Below are 20,545 nucleotides of genomic sequence, written 5' to 3'. Positions count from 1 at the left end.
TTCTACTTGTATTTGAATAAATTAGCATTTCAAAATCTACATTTCTGCATAAGATATTCCACTTAAGGGAGTGCGGTAGATTTATCATATCCTGAACCAAAGTTACACATACCCCAATAAGCCTTTGAGCCCGCATACTGGATGGCCACAGAAAAACCAAGTTCACATTATTCATTTAGTACTACCATACTGTTTGATTATGCATTGAATGCAAGGCCTACCCTGCAGCAAAGTTACACGCACCCCAATAAGCCTTTGAGCCCGCATACTGGATGGCCACAGAAAAACCAAGTTCACATTATTCATTTAGTACTACCTGTTGTGAAATTGGATTCTGGGCTCCCCCGGTGGCCACTGGTGGAATTGAACTTGTGTGCATCATCCCCTCTGTTCACCTGCTCCCATCAGGATGTGGGAGTCGCTATATAACCTTGCTCCTCTGTCAGTTTCATGCCGGTCAACAATGTAATCAGAAGCCTTTCTGTGCATGTTCCTGCTACCAGTCAACTCTCAGCTAAGTTGGACTTTTGTCCTTGTTTGTTTTTGCTTTTTGTTCCAGTTCACAGCTGCTGTTTCGTTACTGTGTCTGGAAAGCTTTTGTGATCGGAAATTGCCACTCTGGTGTTATGAGTTAATGCTAGAGTCTTAAAGTAATTTCTGGATGGTGTTTTGATAGGGTTTTCAGCTGACCATGAAAGTGCCCTTTCTGTCTTTCTGCTATCTAGTAAGCGGACCTCGATTTTGCTAAACCTATTTTCATACTACGTTTGTCATTTCGTCTTAAATCACCGCCAATATATGTGGGGGCCTCTGTCTGCCTTTTGGGGAAATTTCTCTAGAGGTGAGCCAGGACTGTATTTTCCTCTGCCAGGATTAGTTAGTTCTCCGGCTGGCGCTGGGCATCTAGGGATAAAAAAAACGTAGGCATGCTACCCGGCTACTTCTAGTTGTGCGGCAGGTTTTAGTTCATGGTCAGTATAGTTTCCATCTTCCAAGAGCTAGTTCTCATATATGCTGGGCTATGTTCTCTCGCCATTGAGAATCATGACAGTTTGACCGGCCTTAAAAGGGTTAAATTACTGCTGAGAAAGGAGAGAAAAAAGAAGTCTGCTACAATTTTTTTTTTTTTTTTTTCCCTCTAGTTCTGAGTATGCTCATAATTGAATCACTTGCTAGTCTGCCTATACTGCAGCCTCCCTCTCTTTCTCTCCTTCTAATCCTTGAATGGCTCTGTGTTCACCTGTTTGAAATGGATCTTCAGAGTGTAGCTACAGGTTTGAATAATCTTGCCACGAAAGTACAAAATTTGCAAGATTTTGGTTGTTTATGCACCTATGTCTGAGCCTAGAATTCCTTTGCCCGAATTCTTCTCAGGGAATAGATCTCACTTTCAAAATTTTAAAAATAATTGCAAATTGTTTTTGTCCCTGAGGTCTCGCTCTGCCGGAGACCCTGCACAGCAGGTCAGGATTGTAATTTCCTTGCTCCGGGGCGACCCTCAAGACTGGGCTTTTGCATTGGCACCAGGGGATCCTGCGTTGCTCAATGTGGATGCGTTTTTTCTGGCCTTGGGGTTGCTTTATGAGGAACCTCATTTAGAGCTCCAGGCGGAAAAGGCCTTGATGTCCCTATCTCAGGGGCAAGATGAAGCTGAAATATACTGCCAAAAATTCCGCAAATGGTCTGTGCTTACTCAGTGGAATGAGTGCGCCCTGACGGCGATTTTCAGAGAAGGTCTCTCTGATGCCATTAAGGATGTTATGGTGGGGTTCCCTGTGCCTGCGGGTCTGAATGAGTCCATGACGATGGCTATTCAGATCGATAGGCGTCTGCGGGAGCGCAAACCTGTGCACCATTTGGCGGTGTCTACTGAGAAAACGCCAGAAAATATGCAATGTGATAGAATTCTGTCCAGAAGCGAGCGGCAGAATTTTAGACGAAAAAATGGGTTGTGCTTCTATTGTGGTGATTCAACTCATGTTATATCAGCATGCTCTAAGCGTACTAAGAAGCCTGACAAGTCTGTTTCAATTAGCACTTTACAGTCTAAGTTTATTCTATCTGTGACCCTGATTTGTTCTTTATCATCTATTACCGCGGACGCCTATGTCGACTCTGGCGCCGCTTTGAGTCTTATGGATTGGTCCTTTGCCAAACGCTGTGGGTATGATTTGGAGCCATTGGAGGCTCCGATACCTCTGAAAGGGATTGACTCCACCCCATTGGCTAGTAATAAACCACAATACTGGACACAAGTGACTATGCGTGTTAATCCGGATCACCAGGAGATTATTCGCTTTCTGGTGCTGTATAATCTACATGATGTTTTGGTGCTAGGATTGCCATGGCTGCAATCTCATAACCCAGTCCTCGACTGGAAAGCTATGTCTGTGTTAAGCTGGGGATGTAAAGGGACTCATGGGGACGTACCTTTGGTTTCCATTTCATCATCTATTCCCTCTGAGATTCCTGAATTCTTGTCTGACTTTCGTGACGTTTTTGAAGAACCCAAGCTTGGTTCACTACCTCCGCACCGGGAGTGCGATTGTGCCATAGACTTGATTCCGGGTAGTAAATACCCTAAGGGTCGTTTATTTAATCTGTCTGTGCCTGAACACGCTGCTATGCGAGAATATATAAAGGAGTCCTTGGAAAAGGGACATATTCGTCCTTCGTCATCTCCCTTAGGAGCCGGTTTTTTCTTTGTGTCTAAGAAAGACGGCTCTTTGAGGCCGTGTATTGATTATCGACTTTTGAATAAAATCACGGTTAAATATCAATATCCGTTACCACTGCTTACTGATTTGTTTGCTCATATAAAGGGGGCCAAGTGGTTCTCGAAGATTGATCTCCGTGGGGCGTATAATTTGGTGCGAATCAAGCAAGGGGATGAGTGGAAAACCGCATTTAATACGCCCGAGGGCCATTTTGAGTATTTGGTGATGCCTTTTGGTCTTTCAAATGCCCCTTCAGTCTTCCAGTCCTTTATGCATGACATTTTCCGCGATTATTTGGATAAATTTATGATTGTGTATCTGGATGATATTCTGATTTTTTCGGATGACTGGGACTCTCATGTCCAGCAGGTCAGGAGGGTTTTTCAGGTTTTGCGGTCTAATTCCTTGTGTGTGAAGGGTTCTAAATGCGTTTTTGGGGTTCAAAAGATTTCCTTCTTGGGATACATTTTTTCCCCCTCTTCCATCGAGATGGATCCTGTCAAGGTTCAGGCTATTTGTGATTGGACGCAACCCTCTTCTCTTAAGAGTCTGCAGAAATTTTTGGGCTTTGCTAACTTTTATCGCCGATTTATTGCTGGTTTTTCTGATGTTGTTAAACCATTGACTGATTTGACTAAGAAGGGTGCTGATGTTGCTGATTGGTCCCCTGATGCTGTGGAGGCCTTTCGGGAGCTTAAGCGCCGCTTTTCTTCCGCCCCAGTGTTACGTCAGCCTGATGTTGCTCTTCCTTTTCAGGTTGAGGTCGACGCTTCTGAAATCGGAGCTGGGGCGGTGTTGTCGCAGAGAAGTTCCGACTGCTCCGTGATGAGACCTTGTGCTTTTTTTTCCCGTAAATTTTCGCCCGCCGAGCGGAATTATGATATTGGGAATCGGGAGCTTTTGGCCATGAAGTGGGCTTTTGAGGAGTGGCGTCACTGGCTTGAGGGGGCCAGACATCAGGTGGTGGTATTGACTGACCACAAAAATTTAATTTACCTTGAGTCTGCCAGGCGCCTGAATCCTAGACAGGCGCGCTGGTCGTTGTTTTTCTCTCGGTTTAATTTTGTGGTGTCATACCTACCGGGTTCTAAGAATGTTAAGGCGGATGCCCTTTCTAGGAGTTTTGAGCCTGACTCCCCTGGTAATTCTGAGCCCACAGGTATCCTTAAGGATGGAGTGATATTGTCTGCCGTTTCTCCAGACCTGCGGCGGGCCTTGCAGGAGTTTCAGGCGGATAGACCTGATCGTTGCCCACCTGGTAGACTGTTTGTTCCTGATGATTGGACCAGTAGAGTCATCTCTGAGGTTCATTCTTCTGCGTTGGCAGGTCATCCTGGAATTTTTGGTACCAGGGATTTGGTGGCAAGGTCCTTCTGGTGGCCTTCCCTGTCACGAGATGTGCGAGGCTTTGTGCAGTCTTGTGACGTTTGTGCTCGGGCCAAGCCTTGTTGTTCTCGGGCTAGTGGATTGTTGTTACCCTTGCCTATCCCGAAGAGACCTTGGACGCACATCTCGATGGATTTTATTTCGGATCTGCCTGTTTCTCAGAAGATGTCTGTCATCTGGGTGGTGTGTGACCGTTTCTCTAAGATGGTCCATCTGGTTCCCTTGCCTAAGTTGCCTTCTTCTTCCGAGTTGGTTCCTCTGTTTTTTCAAAATGTTGTTCGTTTGCATGGTATTCCGGAGAATATCGTTTCTGACAGAGGGACCCAATTCGTGTCTAGATTTTGGCGGGCATTCTGTGCTAGGATGGGCATAGATTTGTCTTTTTCGTCTGCTTTCCATCCTCAGACTAATGGCCAGACCGAGCGGACTAATCAGACCTTGGAGACATATTTGAGGTGTTTTGTGTCTGCGGATCAGGATGATTGGGTTGCTTTTTTGCCTTTGGCGGAGTTCGCCCTCAATAATCGGGCCAGCTCTGCCACCTTGGTGTCCCCGTTTTTCTGTAATTCGGGGTTTCATCCTCGATTTTCCTCCGGTCAAGTGGAATCTTCGGATTGTCCTGGAGTGGATGCTGTGGTGGAGAGGTTGCATCAGATTTGGGGGCAGGTGGTGGACAATTTGAAGTTGTCCCAGGAGAAGACTCAGCTTTTTGCCAACCGCCGTCGTCGTGTTGGTCCTCGGCTCTGTGTTGGGGACTTGGTGTGGTTGTCTTCTCGTTTTGTCCCTATGAGGGTCTCTTCTCCTAAGTTTAAGCCTCGGTTCATCGGCCCGTACAAGATATTGGAGATTCTTAACCCTGTGTCCTTCCGTTTGGACCTCCCTGCATCCTTTTCTATTCATAATGTTTTTCATCGGTCATTATTGCGCAGGTATGAGGTACCGGTTGTGCCTTCCGTTGAGCCTCCTGCTCCGGTGTTGGTTGAGGGTGAGTTGGAGTACGTTGTGGAAAAGATCTTAGACTCTCGTGTTTCCAGACGGAAACTCCAGTATCTGGTCAAATGGAAGGGATACGGTCAGGAGGATAATTCTTGGGTCACTGCCTCTGATGTTCATGCCTCCGATCTTGTCCGTGCCTTTCATAGGGCTCATTCTGATCGCCCTGGTGGTTCTGGTGAGGGTTCGGTGCCCCCTCCTTGAGGGGGGGGTACTGTTGTGAAATTGGATTCTGGGCTCCCCCGGTGGCCACTGGTGGAATTGAACTTGTGTGCATCATCCCCTCTGTTCACCTGCTCCCATCAGGATGTGGGAGTCGCTATATAACCTTGCTCCTCTGTCAGTTTCATGCCGGTCAACAATGTAATCAGAAGCCTTTCTGTGCATGTTCCTGCTACCAGTCAACTCTCAGCTAAGTTGGACTTTTGTCCTTGTTTGTTTTTGCTTTTTGTTCCAGTTCACAGCTGCTGTTTCGTTACTGTGTCTGGAAAGCTTTTGTGATCGGAAATTGCCACTCTGGTGTTATGAGTTAATGCTAGAGTCTTAAAGTAATTTCTGGATGGTGTTTTGATAGGGTTTTCAGCTGACCATGAAAGTGCCCTTTCTGTCTTTCTGCTATCTAGTAAGCGGACCTCGATTTTGCTAAACCTATTTTCATACTACGTTTGTCATTTCGTCTTAAATCACCGCCAATATATGTGGGGGCCTCTGTCTGCCTTTTGGGGAAATTTCTCTAGAGGTGAGCCAGGACTGTATTTTCCTCTGCCAGGATTAGTTAGTTCTCCGGCTGGCGCTGGGCATCTAGGGATAAAAAAAACGTAGGCATGCTACCCGGCTACTTCTAGTTGTGCGGCAGGTTTTAGTTCATGGTCAGTATAGTTTCCATCTTCCAAGAGCTAGTTCTCATATATGCTGGGCTATGTTCTCTCGCCATTGAGAATCATGACAACTACCATACTGTTTGATTATGCATTGAATGCAAGGCCTGCCCTACTCCAAATTCTCACGCAACCCAATAAGCCTTTAATACCACGTACTGGATGGCCACAGGAAAACCAAGTTCACATTATTCATTTGTCACTGCCATACTGTTTGCCTATGCATTGAATGCAAGGCCTGCCCTGGCCCAAAGTTACAAGCACCGTAATAAGCCTTGGAAGAGACGTAGAGGTGGGCCTCCTGAAAACAATGTTCCCATTATTAGGAAGTGCGTCTCCATAGTGTTTGCCTATACAGAGAATGCAAGGCCTGCAAAAAATTAGGAGGCACTCCAATGCCCCTTGAAAGAGATGTGGAGGCGGGCCTAATAAAAAAAAAATTCCTATTATAAAGGAGCGGGTCTCCTATACTTGTAATGCCCATACACTAAGTGTATGAGCTGACAAACATTTGCCCCTGGGGGTTTCCCTTTTTTTTTTTCAACCTTTTTTTTTTTTCAGGCATCATAAACACCCTTGCCAAAAATTAGTGGCTGTGGCATCACGGAACACGTTCACCTTGGTGTTCTAGTGGTGATGGAGGATGAGGTGAAGGAGGAGGATAACATCAAAAATAGCCAAAATCAGGAAGCGTATGCCAATGTGTGGGTGTGAAGAGGTGCATGGGAATACACCTCCCAAAAATAGACACTGTGTTGGAGGTTATGTTTCGCTGTTTTCATTCAGTGGTGTACAGAGGTCTGCCTAATCCAGCCCTTGTTCATTTTTATGAGTCAGCCTTTCAGCATTTTCAGTTGACAGGTGGATGCGCTTATCAGTTATAATTCCACCAGCGGCACTAAAAACCAGCTCTGACAAAACGCTATCAGCAGGGCAGGCCAGGACCTCCAAGACATAGAGAGCCAGTTCATGCCACGTGTCCAGCTTGGATACTGTTATGATCTGGTGGCCTAGGAGCAGCATGGACGAGCTCTGGAGTAGGTGGCCTCTATACTGACCGCAGACCCTGAACTTAACACCGCAACTATAAGTAGCCGTGGGATGTTCCTGTCACTCCCTTGACACCTCGTCACAGCCAGAGGACTAATTACCCCTAAAGAAAGAAACAGGAAAACTATCTTGCCTCAGAGAAAATCCACAAAGGAAAGACAGCCCCCCACAAATATTGACTGTGAGAGGAGAGGGAAATTACAAACGCAGACTGAAAACAGAATTTAGCAAAGGAGGCCACGCTACATAGAAAGAAAAGACAGGACAGAGTACTGTGCGATCAGTATTAAAATACTACAAAAATCCACCACAGAGAATACAAAAATCTCCACACCTAACTAAAGGCATGGAGGGTAACTCTGCAACTCCAGAGCTTCCAGCTTGGCTGAATTAATCCTTACACAGACAAAGCTGGACAAGAAAAAAACATAGCAATTCACTGAACTATAAAGTCCACCGCATGTGGACTGCAAAAACAAAGCCAGGACTTATCTTTGATGATTTGGACAATCCAGCAGGAGAAACCAAGCAGAGATGTGAATCCTCCAGAAAAACAATGGACAACTGGCACTCACTAAAGGGTGAAGCCAGACTAAATAGCCACGTCCAAAGTGGAAGCACCTGATGACTGCTGTGAAGGACAAACAGTAGCACTACCACTTATAACCACCGGAAGGAGCCCAAGAGCAGAACCCACAACAGAATTCACAACAGGATACCCAATAATTAAAAGGCACAGAGCAATCATGGAGGTTGTTGGTACGGTCAGCAAGGTACTCCCTCAGCATCTTCCCAAACATTGCACTCCTCGTGACAGTACCCCTTGCCTCTGGGCCAGGGCGATGGGAGGGTCTGAGAAAACTCTCCCAGAACTTTGCCAGTGTTCCTCTGCCTCTGCTGGATTGGAGTTGTGTGTCTCTCGCCTGTACTCCTTGGTTGTCCAATGAACTATGATGTCTGCCGCCAGCGTTCTCAGATGGGAATTTTTTTAGTAATTCTGCAACAAGGGCCATCTGGTACTGCACCATTTTAGTAGATCTGTCTGCCTCTGGAAGAAGAGATTGAAAGTTCTCCTTGTAGCGTGGGTCTAGAAGTGTCACCAACCAGTAATGAGTGTCACCATAATTTTCATAATGCAAGGGTCACAGGAAGGGCAGCGCAGCATAAAGTCAGCCATTCGTGCCAGACTGCTAACAGGCAAGACTTCCATGTCCAGGACGACTGACCATGCTGTCCTCCTCCTTCTCCTACTCTGTCCTCAGGCCATCCACGCTGAACAGACATTATGACAGTTGTGCTTGTAGTACCGTCTATAGTGCATAAAAATAGCTCCTGTTCTTTCTCCTCCTCCTCTTCCTCATTGTCTACCAATCCACGTTGGGACGACATGAGGCTGGGCTGTGTGTAATCACACTGTATGGTTCCTTGCTCCATGTCCTGGTGCTCCGCATACAATGTATCCTCTTTCATTGTGAGCAGAGAGCTTTTCAGAATGCAGAGAATTGGGATAGTGATGCTAATTATAGCGTCATCGCCGCTCATCATCTTGGTGGAGTCCTCAAAGTTTTAAAGGATGTTACATATGTCTGACATCCATGTCCAATCCATGTCTTATGCATGGAGTCTGAACTGAATAACGATAGCAATGTTGATGCTGGTAGTCAACAACTGTCCTCTTCTGCTCACAAATCCTTCCCAATATATGCAGTGTAGAGTTCCAAAGTGTTGGGACATCACACACCAGTCGGTGATCCTGAAGCTGCAAACGCTGCTGAAGCACTGCAAGGGAGGCTGAAGCTGTAGCTGTCTTTCTAAAATGGGCACACAGGCGGCGTACTTACACAAGCATATCCGGCAGCTCCGGATAGCTTCTGAGAAACCATTGAATGAAGAGGTTAAGCACATGGGCCAGGCATGGTACACGTGTGAGCTCACCTCGCCTCAGATCCACTACCAGGTTCCGGCAATTGTCACACATGACCATGCCTGGCTGTAGGTTCAGCGGTGTCAGCCACAAATCTGACTGCTCTTTCAGAGCTGCACAACTCTTCAGCATTGTGCAGTTTGTCACCTGAGCAGATTAGCTTCAGCACAGCCTGTTGCTGCTTCGCTGAGGCAGTGCTGCAGTGCTTCCAGCTTCTGATTGATGTGCTCATTTCAGAGATGGAGGCTGAAGAGGAGGAGGAGGTGCAGGAGCTGTAGACTGTGGGGGCAACCCTGATTGACGTAGGGCCCACAATCCTCAGCGTCGGGAGGACGTGTTCCATCCCAAGGTCCAACTGGGTCCCGGCTTCCACTATGTTAACCTAGTGTGCCGTCAATGAGATGTACCATCCCTGCCCACAAACACTTGTACACGTGTCCGTGGTTAGGTGGACTTTCCCAGTAACAGCATTGTTGAGGGTACAGGTAATGTTGTGGGACACATGCTGGGGTAGCGCCGATACGGCACACTGGGAGAAATAGTAGTGGCTGGGGACCGAGTACCTTGGACAGCTGCTGCCATCAGGTTGCAGAAGCTTTCGTCTCCATGAGCCTAAAAGGCAACACTTTGAGCGCAAGCAGATGAGAAATGTGTGAATTTACTGTGGCCTGTGGGGCATTGGCTGTGTATTTCCGCTTGACTTGGGTATGGACAACTGAAGGCTGCGCTGGGACAAGGACATAGGCATGCTTGGTGATGGTGCTAGTTGATTGCGGGCAACGACAGGTGCAGAGAACGAGGCATCTTCGCATGCACCATGGACAAGGGATTGGCTTGCACACAGAACAGTGAAAGAAGCAGTGGTGTCACCCGCAGAAACTTCCTGGAGCCTGGGGTTCAGCCCACAAAGTCAGGTGCTTTGCTGCCATGTGCCTGATCATCCTGGTGGTGGTCAGGTTGATAGTTTTGCCACCTCTGCTGATGTGGGCATGGCAGGTGGTGCAAATGGCCTGTTTGGGGTTATCAGCAGAGTATTTAAAAACAAAAAAACTCGGGAAGACCTAAAAGTTGGAATGGCAACTTCCGTCATGTTGGTGTTACTGGGAACAGATGCACGCCTTCTGTCTGCAGCCACCACCACACTGCTTCTTCCTGCCTGTTGGGGTGCTATGCCTCCTTTCCCATGTGTGCTGCTGTCCTCGCTCTGCATGTCCTCCTGCCAGGTTGGGTAAGTTACTATATCATCCACCACCTCGTCTTCCACATCCGCTCCCTGGTCCTCCTCCTGAGTTTCTGTCTATTGTGTCTCATCATCATCCACCTCTTGTGACACTTTCCCACCGTCGCCTTTGTGTGACCGTGGTGGCTCAAATATTTGGGCATTGCTACATGCGATCTCATCTTGCCCCGCTTCAAGTGGACTGGCCAAGAGTCCTGAATCGTTAAATGAAAAAGTGAACAGCTCTTCAGAGTGTCCAAGTATGTGATCTGTTGTCTCCAGGCAATTGGCATGGTGGGAGGAAGGAGGATCAGGGTGAGTAATATGTTCTGCAGACTCACGGCTACTTGACCGTGTGGAAGACGAGGTGGTGGTGGCAAAGTGACTAGAAGCATTATCCGCTATCCAACCAACAACCTTTTGACAGTGCTCTGGGTTCAATAGTGGTGTGCTGTGGTCCCCTAATAATTGGGACAGGAAGGTCAAGCGAGAAGATGTTGATGTTTGTTGTAGCCCACTTTCAGCTTGCCCACAGCTTCTGCATGCATTATCAGCATCACGTCCACTTCCCCGTCCCTTGCCATGCGCCTTGCCCATTTTAAATGGACCGCTAAAATATTTTCCACTTTCACTACAAATGGCTGAATTTTGAGCAAACTTATATGTGATCAGTGTGCGTAAAAAACATAATTTAAATTATCTGGAATGTAGGTAATTTTTTTTTTAATTGTTGTTAATAACTAGGGTAAGACACAGCAAAATCAGATCAAAGAAGCCCTAAAATGCCACAATTTTTAGCCCACAGATAGAGGAGATGTTTGACAAAGATACCACACTGTTCAATATGTGGCCTGTATTTTTTATTTTAGCAATAAATACTCTTTAGAACTAGGGAAACAGACAGCAAATACATTGGAATGTAGGCCTGAAATGCCCAAATTTGTGGCCCACAGATAGATCAGGGGTCTGACAGAGGTACCACAGTGTTTAATATGTGAAGAAGCAAAAAAGGGGGATCTGGATTGCTTTGGAATAAAATAATCAGGATTAAGATGCCAAAAAAATTCTTCCTAGCCACTGATACCTGGGGCTAGGTATATATGTAATAGGCAGCAGGAGCAGACAGTAATGGAATGGACCCTCTTGATGCATACAATGATATCTATATACCCACATACAGTGCCTGCATGCCTTTCACTGATAGGTGTAGAGCCACATACACTCCCATGCCTACATAGCACTGCAATCTATATATTGCATAATTATTCCTTAGAAGGACTGTTGGTTTAGCTGGATTTGTGGATTCTATGATGGTAGACCCACACTAACTAATAAATCCCCAAATCTGACCCTATGTCGGCAGCAGCTCTCCCTACAGTGTCTGAATCCAGAGCTGAATTTGCCAAGCCGGGCATCGCCAGGTCTCTTATAGACCTGATGACGCTGTGCAGCTAGCCAATCACTGTAATACCACAACAAAGATGGCTGCGGCATTACAGTGAGTGGCACACAATCCTCATGTTGATTGGCTCTGTAAAGAGCGCCAATCATGCAGGGAGAAGACCCGAGCTCCCGCCGAGCAAACATGGAAATGCTCAGTGGTCGCCGAGTACCGTGAGTACAACGATGCTCGGGCGAGTAACGAGCATTACCGAGTGTGCTCGTTCATCACTAGAAAAGAACATTTCATCAGCCATTAAGCATGGTGGTGGATCAATCATGCTTTCGGGCTGTGTTGCAGCCAATGGCAGAGGGAAACTTTCACAGGTAGAGGGAAGAATAGATTCAATAAAATTTCAACAAATTCTTGAAGTAAGCATAACACCATCTGTAAAAAAGCTGAAGTTGAAAAGAGAATGGCTTCTACAAATGGATAAAGATCCTAAACACAAGTCAAAATCTACAATAGACTACCTCAAAATGCACAAGCTGAAGGTTATAGAATGGCTCTCATAGTTCCCTCATTTGAACATCATTGAAAATCTGTTGTTAGACCTCAAAATAGCAGGCAAGACGACCCAGGAATCTCACACAACTGGAAGAATTTTCCAAGAAAGGATGGATGAAAATTCCTCAAATTGAATGACTTGTTTGGCTACAAAAAGCGTTTACAAGCTGTGATGCTTTTAATAGGGGGTGTTACTAGGTACTAATCATGCAGGGTGCCCAAAGTATTGCATTGGCCCATTTACCTTTTTGTAATTTTGAAAATGTAAGAGATACAAATACATACACAAGGAAATGTGTCATATTTAACTTTAGACCTTTTAAAGGTCAGTTGATCTTCAACTTGCCTAACTGTTCACAATAGTCATTTTGACCATAGCTTCCCAAACTTTTACATGCCACTGTATGTCACTCATCCTGGTATTTACACTGATGAGGAAAAGGGTAACAATGTTTTCAATGTTTGCCAGTCAAATTTGTGTATGAGGTAGCCAAGATGATTGTTCATATAATGATGGTAGTCTCACATTCGAATTTGTAGTGGATGGTGAGATATGGAACTTGAAAGTCAAAAGTGCAAAACATTGTTGCCATTTTGCTCGTCAGTGTATGTAAAATACATCCTGGCCCCAACCTGATATATATATCCCCCATCCTGATATACTGTATATGTTCCTCAGTATACAGTTGTCGGGGTCGTCACAACAATACCCTTCATTCACCAGTCATCCCAAATTAGACTATAAGCATTGGTACCGGGTAAGAATGAGTCAGACAAAGAGCTGGTTCAATCTCAGTGCATGCTTGTGCTTCTACAAGTATTAGCAACGGTCACAGCAACTGAACTTTATTTCCTGATACACAGCATCATGTAGTGTATTAGGGGAAGGCGTGCAATAGGCGGGGTTAGGCGGGGTTTAAGCAATATATGTCTAGTATCCGGTCTTTCTGGTTAGTCCTGACGTCATCTGGTGGATCCTCTTCTCTCCACGTATCTCAGGTTTCAACTTCAGCAGAAACGATACTTAGCTTCTCAGAAACAAAACTAGGGCATAGGTAAATACTGGCAGCCTTTTTAAATATAGTTACATTTGCATCAGCAAGCAAAGGGGAAAACTTATTGTTTCACAGCATAAGAATATAAAAGTACAAAAAGTGTATAAAGATATATCTTTTCACCCTGAAAATTCCCCCCCAAACACTAAGTTTTTCCCTAAAAAAAAAAAAGAAAGATCCTTCGAGAGTGTCCATGTGATGGGGAAAGGGGAGGTGGATTTCTTCATCCAGACACCTCAGAAGCTCTCCCCTTGCGAGAGGCCTCCAGGCAGCTGAACCCTTCACTAGCCTCACATGGAGTTCTCCCGCTGTCCCTAGACTAAGTCTCTTAGCGTCATCTGAGAATAGGGGGTTTTGTCTAATTTCTTGAGGGGGACGTACTTAGGGATCTCCCCTGGATCAGTACCATCGTACTCTGGTGGGTCTACTTCTTGATTGAGGAAGGTGCCAGTCAGAGTTGCCTCAGCAATAACCTTTTTATACAATGGAATAACACAACATAGGATTATCGATCCAACTATGAGGGCAATCAGTACCAGACAAGCTTGTTGAAGGAATCCCTTCAGCCCACCCAACCAGCCGGAAAAGAAAGATGTGTCTACTTCAGCATTAGTTTTCAATTCTGCTGCCAACCCAGTTACCTTTTTAAGGGCTATCATGGTCTTTCCATTCACCCCAGAGTTCTGAGGGATATAGGTACAACACTCCTCTCCCACCATCCCACAGACTCCTCCTTTCTCAGCTAAGATCATATCAAGGGCTAGTCGGTTTTGGAGGGTCATTCTAGTATTAGGGCCCAATTCCTCAACTATACCCTGAAAGGCATCATGGCTATAATTGACGAATCTTTGTTCACTGTAATATATGTAATTGATCCAATCAACATTTTTATTAATCTGCACCTGTGGGATTAAAGAAGCAAAGCCAGCATAGATCTGGTTCTGGGCTTTAAACTGGTCAGGCACCCCCCTTGGCACTCCAATGGCATCAATATATACTAGTGGATCTTCTTCATAACTCATGTGGAGCTGATCAAGGCTTCTCCTCTTTCTGGTAGGTTCATCAGGTACCTCTGGATCCCAAGGTAAAATCTTGAGCTGCATTGCTAGTTTAACAAGGGTGCATTGACCTGTCCAGGCATTAGGCAACCTAGGATGGAGCTTACCATCTCCACATAACCAATAAATGTCGTACATATATTGTGTATGATTAAATAGCAAGTCAGTATCTAGGGAACTGTTCTCTTTGCAGAAACCTGTCTCGAAGATCCCTACTGGTGTACCTGTGGTGTCGTGGGAATTATAGCAGGTATAATTGTCAGCTAATACGGTTACTTCTCCTGGGACCTTTAGTTTGGGTTCCTCATGAATTAGTGGGACATAATCTGGGCAATCAGTGGACTTTAGACCCTTCAACAGATTCATGACACAGGCAGTGGTATTGTCATCAGGAAAAAGCAGTGCATGTGTGTATAGATGTGTATTCGCAGCAGCACAAGCAATACATCCTACAGAGATATTCTGAACTCTTACATTGTATCTTACCCATTCTAACCATAGGTTTTTTCTTGGGGCTGTTTGTGTTTCTATGGCGAAAACTTCTTGCCAACTGAGACCTGGAATGGGGATTACTTCGTTAACTACATTTTGCAAACGCTCACCTGGGCCTGTTTTAGCTGTACTGGTAACCGGGGCCTTGGTTGGTCTGAAGCTAATATCCTGGAGCTGTATACGGCCTAAATTCCCATAGTATCCACCATTAAATACATTATGAAAATGCCTTCCCAGTACAAACGTCTGCAGGTCAGCAGATTGGGGGCTTTCAAGATTTAGGAGGAGGGGGTGACAGTTTCTACCCCATTTACAGCCCCTAGGTGGTTGTAAAAGGGCTGTTAGATGCATTCTCTCGCGAAGACTCCTACCCGTCCCATCCTTAGGGGACATGGCTTTGCTAGGTCTATATCCCCAATCATCCCCCGTATTCCAGGCAGCATCTGACCAATAATAACAATTATTATTGTTATTTCTGGTAACACATATATAAAACTGAATGATTCCCTCTACCACCTGTTGAGTCTCGAGGCACTTGACTACATCGCAGAAATCAAATCACCAGATATTTACCGGCGTCGTCAAGTTTACCCAGAGAATAGTGGCACTGGGATTCTCATTTACAATAGAGGCCGAAGAGGTAGGGGCGAGGATGGCCCCCGGCCCCAGGACCAAAAACAACAGCAACATTTCCCTTCAATCACTACTTTGACTAAACGCTGGTTCGGTCTCTTTTACAGTGTGAGGCGTGGATCCAGCTAGGTTTTCCTTCGAGTTTGACAGCTGTGGCTGTGGTCAGGAGAACTTGGTATGGTCTGTCAAATCTTGGTTCCAGGCTCTTCCGGATGTGCCGCTTTATCACTACCCAGTCTCCTGGCTCCAAGGGATGGTGTCCAGGAACCTTGTCTGGGTCTGGAAGAGAACTGAAGACAGTTAAATGCACTTTGGCAAGGTGTCCATGTAAGGCCTGCACATAGCTAGTCAAGTCCTGGTACTTGAGCTGCAACTGTTGTGGAAAGAAACATCCAAGATTGGGGCCCCTGCCAAACAGAATCTCATAGGGTGACAGTCCTGTCTTCCTGTTTGGGGTATATCTTACTGAAAACAAAGCTAGAGAAAGGCATTCTGTCCATGGTTTACCAGTCGCTGCCATTGCCCTCTGGATTTTAAGCTTAAGAGTTCCATTTAGTCTCTCCACTTTTCCACTACTCTGTGGATGGAGTATGCAATGCTTGACTTACCCCCAGTGCTGCCATTACCTCTGACATGATCTCTCCAGTAAAATGGGAACCTCGATCGCTTTCAATAACTTCAGGAACTCCATACCTGCATATGATCTCAGCCATCAGTTTCTTCGCTGTTGTCTTAGCCGTAGCTTTGGCAACTGGGTAGGCTTCTGGCCAACCTGAAAATAAATCAATGCAGACCAACACATACTCATACGTCCCTACCCTAGGCAACTGAATATAATCAATCTGCAGTCTCTGGAATGGGTAAAGGGGCCGGGGAGTGTGTTTGGATGGAGTTTTCACTGTCCTACCCTGATTATATGTGGCACATATCATGCAGCACTGTACCTGCCTTTCTGCGCAGGTGGAAAACCCAGGGGCAATCCATTGTTTCTGTAGGGTGTCACACATGGCCATCTTCGAGTGGTGCACATTCCCGTGCAGAACCTGTGCCATCATTGGGTACAGTGCCTGTGGTAGGCAGACCTTTTCACTCCTCCCCCATAACCCAGTGACGGTATCAGAGCAAGCCCCTATCTTTTGCCACCTAACTTTCTCCTCCTCACTTGCCTGTTCTTGTAACCGGGCTAAGATGTCTTTTGACACAAGTGGAGATGGTGGGGTGTCTAGGTGATGTACTTTAGAGGCTACAGGAGTGCTTGCTGCTTTCTTGGCAGCCTGGTCTGCCAGTGCATTACCCTTTGCCTGTCCATCAGTGCCTTTGGTATGTGCCTTTATCTTTATGATGCCTGCTTGGGTGGGAATCTGTAGTGCATTCATAAGTTGCTGGACTGCCTCAGCATGTTTAATGGGGTGGCCATTTGCTATCAGGAAAGCCCTGGCTCTCCAGATAGGCCCATAATCGTGTGCAATGCCAAAGGCATACCTGGAATCAGTGTAGATATTTACAGTCTTACCTTCTTCTAGTTTGCACGCTTCTGTGAGCTCCTTGAGCTCTGCTTCTTGTGCACACATATGAGCTGGCATTGACTCTGCCTTGATTACCTCATGTTCTGAGACCACAGCATATCTGGTACAGAAGCGTCCTTGGTCATCTTGGTGACGGGATCCATCTACAAAAAGCTCAAAATCAGCATTAGGTATGGGCACACTAGAGACAGTAGGGAGACCAGCCGTTTCCTGAGACATCAATTCTAAACAATCATGTGGTTTGGAAACCTGATCTTGTTCCTCTGGATCCATTCTAGAAAGAAAAAGAGTGTCCTTTTCCATGTCACCTACCCCTCCCCCATTTGGATCCATAGGAACTGGGAGAAGAGTAGCGGGGTTTAGGACAGTGCACCTTTTCAAAGTCACATTAGTAGGCATGAGAATAGCACACTGAAGACGCAGCTGTCTGGCCATGGCCAGGTGGCCAGGTTGTACTTGATTAAGGATACTATGTACATCATGTGGGGTATGGACCGTCAGTGGGTGATCCAAAACAATCTCTGAAGACTTGTGTAGCAACAGCTGGACAGACAACACAGCCTGAACACAGGAGGAACTTCCTCTTGCCACTGTATCCAGGCGGCCACTGTATCCAGGCGGCCGCTGTAATAAGCAACAGGTCTCTGTTTGTCTCCATGAAGCTCAAACGCTGACAGCGGCATTTAACTACCACTTCCAGCCATCCGGCCAGAAATGAGCACATCACTGACCCCGTCACATGATCCGGGGTCAGCGATGCGTCGGCATAACTACTAGAGGTCTCCTTGTGACCTCTATGGTTGTTGATGCCGGATTGCTATGAGCCCCACCCTGTGGTCGGCGCTCATAGCAATGCAGGAATTCAGCTACATTATTATTATTATACATTTTTATAGCGCCATTTTTTCCATGGCGCTTTACATGTGAAAGGGGGGCAAATATAGATGAATGCAATCAAACATGAGCAGAAAAACAAGGCATACAGATACATAAGGAGGGAGTACCCTGCCCGTGAGGGCTCACAGTCTGCAGGGGAAGGGTGAGGATACATTAGGAGAGGGTAGAGCTGGTTGTGTGGCTGTTCAGTAGGTTGGGGATCACTGCAGGCTGTAGGCTTGTCAGAAGAGGTGAGTCTTCAGGTTCTTTATGAAAGTTTCTATGGTAGGCGAGAGTCTGATGTGTTGTGGTAGAGAGTTCCAGAGTATGGGGAAGCACGCAAGAAGTCTTGGATGTGGTTGTGGGAAGAAGAGATGAGAGGGGAGTAGAGGAGATTTTGAGAGGATTGGAGGTTGCATGTAGGTAAGTACCGGGAGATCATGTCACAGATGTATGGAGTAGACAGGTTGTGGATGGCTTTGTATGTCATTGTAAGGGTTTTGAACTGGAGTCTCTGGGCAATAGGAAGCCAGTGAAGGGCTTGGCATAGGGGAGAGGCTGGGGAATAGCGGGGAGATAGGTAGATTAGTCAGGCAGCAGAGTGTAGGATGGATTGGAGTGATGCTAGAGGGGAGGCCAGAGAGTAGGAGGTTGCAGTAGTCTAGGCAGGAGATGATAAGGGCATGCACTAGTGTTTTTGTTGTGTCACGGTCAAGGAATGCGCGGATCCGGGAGATCTTTTTGAGTTTGAGATGGCAGGAGGCAAGGGCTTCGTTATGTGGCTTGAAAGAGAGGGCAGAGTCAAGGGTCACCCTGAGGCACCGGGCGTGTGGGACTAGGGAAAGTGAGCAGCCATTGACATTGATAGATAGGTCTGGTGGAGGGGTAGAGTGAGATGGGGGAAAGATGATTAATTCTGTTTTGTCCATGTTCAGTTTTAGAAAGCGAGCAGAAAAGTAGGCCGAGATAGCAGACACAGTGTGGGATTTTGGTGAGTAAGGAGGTGAGGTCTGGTCCGGATAGGTAGATCTGCGTGTCGCCAGGGTAGAGATGATACTGCATACTGTGGGATTCTATGAGCTGTCCAAGGCCGAAGGTGTAGATGGAGAAGAACAGAAAAAAAGTTAGTAGCCAGCTCACCAGTAACCACTGCAGGCTTTGAGAAAGATCGTTTGATCGAAACGCGTTGCCAATTAGTCCCTCACGCTCAGGGGCACCCACCGGAGGGAGTCAATCCACCTGTATGTATCACTTTTAATATTTTGGATATCAATAAAATTTCTATTTTTAAGGTGCTGGAACTCAATTTTTTTTTTTTTTTGGTAGATGGAGAAGAGTAGGGGTCCTAGAACAGAGCCTTGAGGAACACCGACAGACAAGGGGTGGAGCGAGGAGGTGGTGTGGGGGAGGGAGACACTGAATGTTCGGTCTGTGAGATATGATGAGATCCAGGATTGGGCCAAGTCTGTGATGCTGAGAGATGAGAGGATCTGCAGCAGAAGGGAGTTGTCTACAGTGTCAAAGGCAGAAGACAGGTCCAGGAGAAGGAGGACAGAGTAGTGTCGCTTGCTTTTGGCAGTTAGTAGCTCATTGGTGACTTTAGTTAGGGCAGTTTCAGTTGAGTGGTGGGGTCAGAAACCAGACTGTAACCGGTCAAAGAGGGAGCAGGAGGAGAGGTGGGAGGACAGTTCAAGATGAACATGTTGCAGTAATTTTGAGGCATAAGGGAGAAGAGATATCGGGCGATAGCTAGACACAGAGGATGGGTCGAGGGAGGGCTTTTTGAGGATGGGTGTGATCTTGGCATGTTTGAAGGATGAGGGGAGGACGCCTGTTGTGAGTGATAGGTTGAAGAGATGTGTTAGGGTTGGGATGAAGACTGTGGTGAGGTTAGGGATGAGGTGGGGCGCGAGCGGGTCAAGCGTGCAAGTGGTGAGGTGTGATCTTGACAGGAGTGTGGAGAGCTGATCTTCTGCCACGGTGGAGAAGCTCGTTTTGGAGGAACAGGGTTGAGCAGCTCAGAGGGGCATTGGGTGCTGTGGACCAAAGCTTTCTCTGATCGTATCGATCCTCTGCTTAAAGAAGGAGGCAAAGTCTTCAGAGGAAATGAGAGGGGAGAAAGAGGGTGCGGGGGAATGGAGTAGAGAATTGAAAGTGTTGAAAAGCTGTTTAGGGTTGTGAGACAGGGAGGATATGAGAGATGAGAAGTAAGTTTGTTTTGCGGCAGTGAGCGTGGACTTGAAGCTGGCGAGGGACTGCTTGTATGCAGTGAAGTGGTCTGCAGAGTGGGATCGCTTCCATCTCCGCTCAGTGATCCTGGAAGCCCATCTCAGTTTCTTGGTCAGGCTGGTAAGCGAGGGCTGCCTGTTGAGTGTACGAGTTTTGCTATGCATGAGCGGGGCAGCCAAATCGAGTGTTGCTGTTATTGTGGTGTTATAAAAAGTGGCAGCAGCATCTATGTCATGAAAGGAGGCTATGTCTGTAAGAGGGAGAAGGGACTCAGAGAGTGATTGTAAATTGAGGTGTTTGAGATTTCTGCGAGGGTGACTGAGTTTGTGGAGTGGGGGTTGCACACTGGGAGAGGAGAGGGAAGAGAATGTCAGTAGGTTGTGGTAATACAGGGGGAGGGGTGAGTTAGTGAGATTAGCAAGGGAGCAGAGGCGGGTGAAGATGAGGTCCAGCATGTGGTCATCTTTGTGAGTGGCCTCAGAGGACCATTGAATGAGGCCAAAGGAGGCAGTCAGTGATAAAAGTTTAGAGGCAGCTGAGGTGGAAGTGTCAATGGGCATA

Source organism: Ranitomeya variabilis, chromosome 1 (genome assembly GCF_051348905.1).
Source record: "Ranitomeya variabilis isolate aRanVar5 chromosome 1, aRanVar5.hap1, whole genome shotgun sequence".
Taxonomy (NCBI): Eukaryota; Metazoa; Chordata; class Amphibia; order Anura; family Dendrobatidae; genus Ranitomeya; species Ranitomeya variabilis.
The sequence above is the reverse complement of the archived record's forward strand: the minus strand, read 5'-3'. Positions refer to the sequence as shown.